We start from the raw sequence: 9,021 nt of genomic DNA on the forward strand, positions 1-9,021 counted from the left end.
GGTCGCCGCCCTGCCGCGTCTTCCCCGCGCGCCCGCGGAGCCCCCGTCGGCCGTCGCAACGTCCCGAAGCCGGCCGCCCTGCGCCCGCGCCACCGCCCGACGGGTCACAGGACCCGGAACCTGCCGCGGCGGCAGCCGAGCGGGGCGGGGAAAGGGCCAGGGACTGGCCGGCGGGGGAGGACCCGGAGGGGAGGCCGCTTCCCTCCGCCGCCTGCGCTCTGGGCGGGCGGCCGGGCGGGAGCCGGGAACTTCCTTTCCCGGGGCGTCCCCTCCTCGCAGGGGCGCGCGGAGCCCGGCCGCCCCCTGCTGGCCCTGGGCGGTTCGAGGTGGGCCTGAAAAAGTGCGGAGGCCACGGAGCCAGCTCGCGAACGCCGGGGTCGGGCGGCGCAGGCGCGGGGGTAGTGGTCCGGGGGCGCGGCTCTGGCCGGGGGTTAAACCTCCTTCCAGCCTCTGCCCCGAGAGGGTTTAACACCTGGAGTTTCCGCCTGCGATTTCTCTCTTGCGGCCCCTTGGGAAAGGGAATGGCAGATTGACTCTGAACTTGGCAAAGGACTTATAAACTTATAACGCTTTAGTATTTAAATGAAGGAGTGGGTCTGAAGAAGACCGAGGATCTGTAAAACAATCCTATTTAAGCCTTCAGCTACCAGAGGCTGTGACATAAACCCCAGGAATTGATTGAGAAGCAATAGGTAGTTTTGAGAGCTTTTATTTAAAGAACAAAGATAGGAAGCTTTGCCTTGCTGTGTTTATAAAAGCGAGGGAAGCCCCCCACCCGTAATATTTAGAAACACCTGGAGCCGACAATGTTCTGGCAGCGTCCCTAAATAAACTAAAGAAGCTGTTCACTCTGCTATGATCTGACAATCTTTGAAAAATGTTTTTCAGAGGTGGAGGCGTCTTAAAATTTAGACATCAAGGTGGGAGTAAAACCTTTACTAAAATAGCTATTGAAAAAAGCATGGATATGTCTTTAAACAAGTTTTATGGCCTGCCAGCATATGGCTTTTATGTTCACCCAACTAGAGAGTCCTTTCAATATGTCTCCAGCTTGAGGAAAGAGGAAATCCTCTATTTATTGCCATAAGTGCAGCATATTGTTCCATACATACATATCACCATAGATTTTTACAGGTTTCTCCTTCTCTAACTCTCTTAGGTTCCCACTGACATTAGAAATAGAATTGTGGTGCTAAAACTCATAGGCGGCAAATGGCTTAAAGTTAAAAATGGTCACAGCTAAAAGCAGGAAAATGGCTCGAATCCAGTGCTTCTCAAACTTGAGTGTTAAGAGTTTGTTAAGACAAATGACTATGCCTACCCCCAGAGGGGTTCTGGTCCCCCAGAACTGGGGTGCAGTCAGCTAATTTGCATTTAAACAAGTTCCCGGGTGATGCTGACGCCTTAAGTGTAGGAGCACAGTGGTTTAGATTGGTGCATGCCTCTCAAACTTAAAAGTGCATATGAATCATCTAGGATCTTACGAAAGCAGATTCTGATTGAGTACATGTGGGGTGGGGGCCGAGATTAAGAATTTCAAATAAGTTCCCAGGTGATGTGAATGGTTTGAGTGGACCACACTTTGGTTAGCAGGATTTAGATGAGAATTTAGTCGTTAGCACACTTGCTCTGCATTTCTGAAGTTTTAGACTACATGTAATCCCCGACATTTGTATGTTGAAATCCTAACCCCCAACATAATGGTGTTAGGAGGTGGATGGAAGGTGATTTGGTCATGCAGGTAGAACTCTCATGAATGAGATCAGTGCCCTTATGAAAGGGGCTTCAGAAAGCTCTCTCCCCTTCCACCCAGTGAGGACACAGAAAGAAAACACAGGCCTGTAACCCAGGAAGTGGATTTCACCGGAAACTGAATCTGCTGACACCTTGAACTTGGACTTCTCAGATTCCAGAACTGTGAGAAATGTTTGTTGTTTAAGCCACTCACTCTAGGTTAATGTTGTAGTAATTATGATAGTAATTTGTTGTATCAGCCCAGACTAAGACATCTAGGGAGCTGGCTAGTGAGCTTACTCAGACATTCTGGCTTTATCTTTCAGAAGGAGAGCCCAAGAAGCTATATTTAAAAACAAACAAACAAAAAAAAATGAGATGACCGTGGCATGCTCTTGACTTGCAGAACTACTGACTTAAAAATAATACCAGGTAATGTAAATAAGTGCCAAATAACATCCGCTCATGCAACCCCAAACTGGAAAAGGCTGAGAGTTGGGTTGGGCAAATGGAAAAGTCTTCAGAATCCTGGGCTGGTATTTCAGTGTGGAAGCAAGTGTTTTTCATCTATCAAATGAAAAGAAAATAATACAAGTAATCTGAGACTTGTGACTGAATAAATGACTCTTTTAACATTTCCATTTGCTACACAGAGGAATGGCCTGCTTGGAAAATCCCCCAGTGATGCTCTCACACATTCATCGTACCTTTCATCCTTACTACGCTCTTTATCTGGAATATGTTCCAAACCATTACCTCATCCAAGACTCTCCCAGGTAAACTCCTCCTCATCATTCAAATGCTGGATCAGCGGATTACCTGCTCTTTTCACTCCAAATTTCCCTGGCAGATTTACACATTCGTTTATTTAGAAATGCTTTTTTTTTTTTTAATTTTTTTTTTCAACATTTATTTATTTTTGGGACAGAGAGACAGAGCATGAACGGGGGAGGGGCAGAGAGAGAGGGAGACACAGAATCGGAAACAGGCTCCAGGCTCTGAGCCATCAGCCCAGAGCCTGACGCGGGGCTCGAACTCACGGACCGCGAGATCGTGACCTGGCTGAAGTCGGATCGTGACCTGGCTGAAGTTGGACGCTTAATCGACTGTGCCACCCAGGCGCCCTAGAAATGCTTTTTATATAGAAAGCTAATGATCGTGCCAAGAAATGTTCTAGATACTCCAAGTACAACAGTGAGTAGAATGGACAAGATTCTTACTCTCAAGGACTTTATACTGTAGTGGAAACTAGGTAGAATATTAAAAAGCAATCAAATGAGATAATTTCAGATAGATGCAGATTTTACAAAGAAAACTAGAGAAAAATGCCATGTAGTGAGTGATCATTGAATGAAGAATAAAACCTACACTAATCAGCAGGACTGTTCTAAAGGAAATATTGAAAGTAGATATCAAGTGTCATTTGTTTCCCCCACACAAATAACCAACTGATGCAGAAATATTCACCTCCTTGGTCTTAATTCAAGTGCTCCTATGAGAATGGGTCTGTTCTGGGTTCCCGGGTGGCTCAGTGGGTTAAGCATCTGACTCTTGGTTTGGGTTCATCTCATGATCTCACAGTTCATGAGTTCTAGCCCCACGTGTGGCTCTGTGCTGACAGCACGGAGCCTGCTTGGGATCCTCTCTCTCCCTCTCACTCCCTGCCCTTCCTCTGCCCTCTCTCTCTCTCAAAATAAATAAATAAACATTAAAAAGAAAAGAAAGAAAAAGTCTGTTTTCACTCTCTCCTTCCATCAGTCTATGTGTCTATACTTGGACCCATTCTTACGTGTGTTAACTATTATAGCTTTATTATAAATCTTTTCAGGCAAGTCAAATCCTCTCATTTTGTAATTCTTTTTCAAGTTTGCTATAGCCATTCTTGTTCCTTTACATTTCCAGATAAATCTTAGCATTGACATCTCAGTTTTCACAAACACACCTGCTGAGACTTTTATTGGAATTACATTGAATTCATAGATTAATTTGAGAAGAATTGAAAATACTCAGTCTTCAAAAATATTGATGTGGTATATCTAGCATTAATGTATGTCTTAATATCTTACAATAATATGTCAAGTTCTTGAATTGTTTATAGTTGGTTTATAACAATGAAAATAAAACATTTGTGGAGAATGAATTTAGCTTCAATGACTATGATAATTCTAAAAATTAACTTACAGAGTTGGCATTTTTTTAATGTATAGAAACATATTGTTTTTTTCTGACTTTCCAACTCTTATATATTTTATTCCTTTTTCATATTTCAATTCACAGGCTAGGGCTTCCAATATGATTTTGAATAAAAATGGAGATAGTAGGCAACCCAGTTTTTGAGAGAAAGTTTTCAGCATATCCCCATTAATTTAGTTTAATGGGCTTTTTGTTTTAGAATAGTATTAGATTTACGAAAAAGTTCAAAGATAGTACAGAGAGTTCCTATATACCTCATATCTGGTTTCCCTTGTTGCAAATATCTTATATTAGTTATGGTACGCTTGTCACAATTAATGAACCAACATTTATACAATTAATAAAGTCCCTGCTTTATTCAGATGTCCTAGTTTTGACCTAATGCCCTTTTTCTGTTCTGGGATCCCAGCCAGGGTACCACATTGCACTTAGCCTTCTTCAGCTTTGACAGTTTCTCAGACTTTCCATGTTTCTAATGGCCTCGATTGACAATTTTGAGGAGTCCTGGCTAGGTATTTTGTAGACTGTGCCTCAGTTGGGCTTCTCTGACATGTTCCTCATGATACCAGTTATGGGTCTGGGGAGGAAGACCACAGAGAAGTGCCACTCTCATGTCACGTCAAGGGTATATACAATCAACATGTCAACGCTGTCGATGTTGACCTAGACCACTTGGCTGAGGTAACATGTCAAATTTCTCCACTCTAAAGCTGTTTGTTCCCCACCCCCTCCCTTTCCGTAGTGTTCTTTTTGGAATGAAATCACTGTGAACAGCCAGCACTTAGGGAGTGGGGAGTTGCGTGCCACAGCCTTTAGGGTACAATCGCTACATAAATCCTTTGGAATTCTTCCACATTGTAGATTTGTCTCTTCTCTCTCATTTATTTATTCAGTCATTTCTTTTTTTTTTTTAACGTTTATTTATTTTTGAGACAGAGACAGAGCGCGAGTGGGAGAGGAACAGAGAGAGAGGGAGACAGAATCTGAAACAGGTTCTGGGCTCTGAGCTGTCAGCACAAAGCCCGATGCTGGGCTCGAACCCACGAACCATGAGATCATGACCTGAGCCGAAGTCAGATGCTCAACCGACTGAGCCGCCCAGGTGCCCTTATTCAATTATTTCTTTATATCAGTTTATCTGGATTGGTATTAGGATAATTCTGAATTTATAGGAAGGGATAGGAAGTGTTTCTTCTACTGCTATTTTCTGTAAAAGATTGTGAAGACCTTGCATTATTTTTTCTTTAAACATTTAGTGGAATTCACCAGTGAAATTACATAGGTCTGGTGCTCTATTTTTTGGAAGTTTATGAACTATTGATTCAATTTCTTTAATAGATAGACAGATATTCAGGTTATCCAATTATCCCTGTGAGGGTTGGTATAAGGAAATGGTCCATTTCATTTAAACTATCAAATTTGTAGCCATAAAGTTGTTTATAGTATTCTTTTCTTATTCTTTTCACGGGCTCTGTAGTGATAGTGATGACTCCTTTTTCATTTTGCATATTAGCCATTTGTCTACTTTTTCCTTGGTTAATGAGGCTCTGTGTATGGATTTTGTTGTTTGTTCATTTAAGAAAACAACTTGGTTTTATTAACTTTTCTCCTTTGATTTCATTGTTTTCCGCTATAATTTTTATTATTAAGTTTTTCTATTTACCTTAGGCTTCATTTACTTTACCTAGCTTGCTGAGGTAGAAGATTAGGTGTTTTTTTTTTTTATTATTATTTTTTTATTTTTTTAATATATGAAATTTATTCTCAAATTGGTTTCCATACAACACCCAGTGCTCATCCCAAAAGGTGCCCTCCTCAATACCCATCACCCACCCTCCCCTCCCTCCCACCCGCCATCAACCCTCAGTTTATTCTCAGTCTTTAAGAGTCTCTTATGCTTTGGCTCTCTCCCACTCTAACCTCTTTTTTTTTTTTTCCCCTGCCCTCCCCCATGGGTTTCTGTTAAGTTTCTCAGGATCCACATCAGAGTGAACACATATGGTATGTGTCTTTCTCTGTATGACTTATTTCACTTAGCATAACACTCTCCAGTTCCATCCACGTTGCTACAAAGGGCCATATTTCATTCTTTCTCATTGCCATGTAGTATTCCCTTGTGTATATAAACCACAATTTCTTTATCCATTCATCAGTTGATGGACATTTAGACTCTTTCCATAGTTTGGCTATTGTTGAGAGTGCTGCTATAAACATTGGGGTACAAGTCCCCCTCTGCATCAGTACTCCTGTAACCCTTGGGTAAATTCCTAGCAGTGCTACGGCTGGGTCATAGGGTAGATCTATGTTTAATTTTTTTGAGGAACCTCCACACTGTTTTCCAAAGCGGCTGTACCAGTTTGCATTTCCACCAACAGTGCAAGAGGGTTCCCATTTCTCCACATCCTCGCCAGCATCTATAGTCCCCTGATTTGTTCATTTTGGCCACTCTGATTGGCGTGAGGTGATATCTGAGTGTGGTTTTGATTTGTATTTCCCTGATGAGGAGTGACATTGAGCATCTTTTCATGTGCCTGTTGGCCATCGGGATGTCTTCTCTAGAGAAGTGTCTATTCATGTTTTCTGCCCATTTCTTCACTGGATTATTTGTTTTTTGGGTGTGGAGTTTGGTGACCTCTTTATAGATTTTGGATGCTAGCCCTTTGTCCGATATGTCATTTGCAAATATCTTTTCCCATTCTGTTGGTTGCCTTTTAGTTTTGTTGATTGTTTCCTTTGCTGTGCAGAAGCTTTTTAAGAAGATTAGGTTTTAGAACTTTCTTCTTTTCAAACATGAATTTAGTGCTATACATTTACTTCTAAGCCCACCTTTCATTGCATTCCATAGTTTGATAAACTGGAGTTTCTTTAATTTAGTTCAAAGTAAATTTTAAGTTTATCTTGATACTCCTTTGACCCATATATTATTAGGAATTATGTCAATTTCCAAATATTTTGGGATTTCCCAGCTATCTTTATGTCACTGTTTTCTAGTTTAATCCTACTGTACTCCAAGGACATAACTGAGTGATTTCTATTCAGTACGGCAGCCACTGGCCACATGTAGCAACTTAAATTTCAATTAATTAAAGTTAAGGTTTGAAAGTATTCCCTCAGTCACTAGCTATACTTCCAGGGCTCAACAGCCATGTGTGTTTAATGGCATGGTAACGGTTTGACGTAGATAAAGATCATTTCTATCACTGCAGCAATTCCCCCGCTTTTACAGAGATAAAGTGAACATATAACATTGTGGCATCTGAGCCTCCAGTTAAAACAAAAATAGGCAAAAAAAAAAAAAAACATATAACATTGTGTAGGTTTAAGATATATGGCGTGCTGAGCTGATAAACTTATATATTGAAAAAGGATTACTTCTGTAGCATTAGGAAACATCTCCATCACTTCACATAATTACCATTTCTTTTTCTGTGGTGAGAACATTTAGGATTTACTCTCTTAGCAACTTGCAAGTATATAATACAGAATTGTTAATGATAGTCATCATGCTGTACATTACATCCCCAGGACTTATTCTTCTTATAGCTGGGAGTTTATACCTTTTGAGTTTATACCTTTATACTCCCTCATAACTACTATTCTACTCTGTTTCTAGGAGTTTGGCTTTTTTAGAATTCACATATAAATGATACCAAGCAGTATTTGTCTCTTCCTGCCTGACTTATTTCACTTAACATAATGCCCCCAAGATCCAACCATATTGTCGCAAATGGCAAGATTTCCTTCTTTCTCATGGCTGAATGTGTGTGTATGTGTGTGTGTGTGCGTGTGACATTATCTTTATCCGATGATCCATTGATGGACACTTAGATTACGTTCACATTTTGGCTATTCTGAATAATACTACAATAAATGTAGGTATTTCTTTTCATTTCCTTTAGAAATATTCCCTGAAACGGAATTGCTAGATCATATGGTAGTTCTATTTCAGACAATACCATTATAGAACATGACAAAAGAGGATATCTTTATGATTTCAGGATAAGTTAGGATTTTTTAAACAATAACAAAACTGACAGTTATAAAGGAAATTATGCTAAGTTAAACTACAAAACATTTAAATTTTTCTCTTAAATAAGCCAGTAAGAGAGTGAAACGTAAGTTAACAAAGTAGGGAAATATATTTACTACACAATAAAAACAAAAAAACTCTAATTTGAAATATGTAAATAATTTATAAAACTCATTAAGAACATACATCTGACAAAATAGAAGAATGGGAGAACAAGACTTGTAAAGACACTTCATAAACACAGGCTCCAAATAGGGGTGCCTGGGTGGCTCGATTGGGTGAGTTTCTCACTCTTGATTTCTGCTCAGGTCATGATCTCATAGTTTGTGAGATTGAGCCCTGCATCTGGCTCTGTGCTGATAGCAAGGGGCCTGCTTGGGATTCTTGCTCTCCCTCTCTCTGCCTCTCCCCTTCCCCTGCCCCTTCATGTGCTGCTCATGCTTTCTTTCTCTTTCAAAATAAATAAACAGAAACAAAGAGGATCCAAATAGCCAACAAACATATGCAAACGTGATCAGTCTCATCAGTCAGCAGGGAAGTGATCATTTAGACCACAAATCAATCTTTTCACACTTCATAGATTGGCTAAAATTAAAAAGTGTCGGGGCACCTGGGTGGCTCAGTCAATTAAGCATCCAACTTCAGCTCAGGTCATGGTCTCATGGTTCATGGGTTCAAGCCCCGCATCAGGCTCTTTGCTGACAGCTTGGAGTCTGGAGCCTGCTTCCGATTCTGTGTCTTCCTCTCTCTGCTCCTCCCCTGCTTGTTCTCTCTCTCTCTCTCTCTCTCTCTCTGTCTCTGCCTCTCTCAAAAATAAATAAACATTTTTAAAAAAGCGCTGACAGTACCAATTGTTGGCAAAACTATAGAGGCCCCAGAGCTCACATGTATTGCAGTTGGGAGTGAAAACTTGTACAACTATATGGAGAAGTTTTTTCCCCTGTGTTTTTTTTTTTTTAAGTCCATTTATTTATTTTTGAGAGAGAGAGAGAAAGCAAGCAGGGCAGAGAGAGAGAAAAAGAGAAAGAGAAAGAGAAAGAGAAAGAGAAAGAGAAAGAGAAAGA

At 40.7% G+C, this 9,021-nt stretch overlaps 1 protein-coding gene and 1 long non-coding RNA gene across 3 annotated transcripts in view; one reads left to right on the forward strand and one right to left on the reverse strand.

Moving 5' to 3' along the window:
- RAB32 (RAB32, member RAS oncogene family) overlaps positions 1–226 on the reverse strand; it is a 21,024-nt gene extending 20,798 nt beyond the window's left edge. The window contains exon 1 of the mRNA XM_040448931.1: positions 11–226. The gene's annotated coding sequence lies outside the window, so the exon portion shown is untranslated. The remainder of the gene's footprint in view (positions 1–10) is intronic.
- LOC121013345 (uncharacterized) overlaps positions 222–9,021 on the forward strand; it is a 17,732-nt gene continuing 8,932 nt past the window's right edge. Inside the window, exons 1-4 of one of the 2 annotated variants that reach the window (XR_005782655.1) lie at positions 222–326; positions 1,814–1,917; positions 2,061–2,166; positions 2,388–2,510. This is a non-coding gene — a long non-coding RNA (uncharacterized LOC121013345). Of the gene's footprint in view, positions 327–448; positions 921–1,813; positions 1,918–2,060; positions 2,167–2,387; positions 2,511–9,021 lie in introns of those variants that run through there. The other variant, XR_005782654.1, reaches the window with a different exon arrangement.

The sequence above is a fragment of the Herpailurus yagouaroundi genome, unplaced genomic scaffold (assembly GCF_014898765.1).
Source record: "Herpailurus yagouaroundi ecotype Mexico unplaced genomic scaffold, PumYag 198, whole genome shotgun sequence".
Taxonomy (NCBI): Eukaryota; Metazoa; Chordata; class Mammalia; order Carnivora; family Felidae; genus Herpailurus; species Herpailurus yagouaroundi.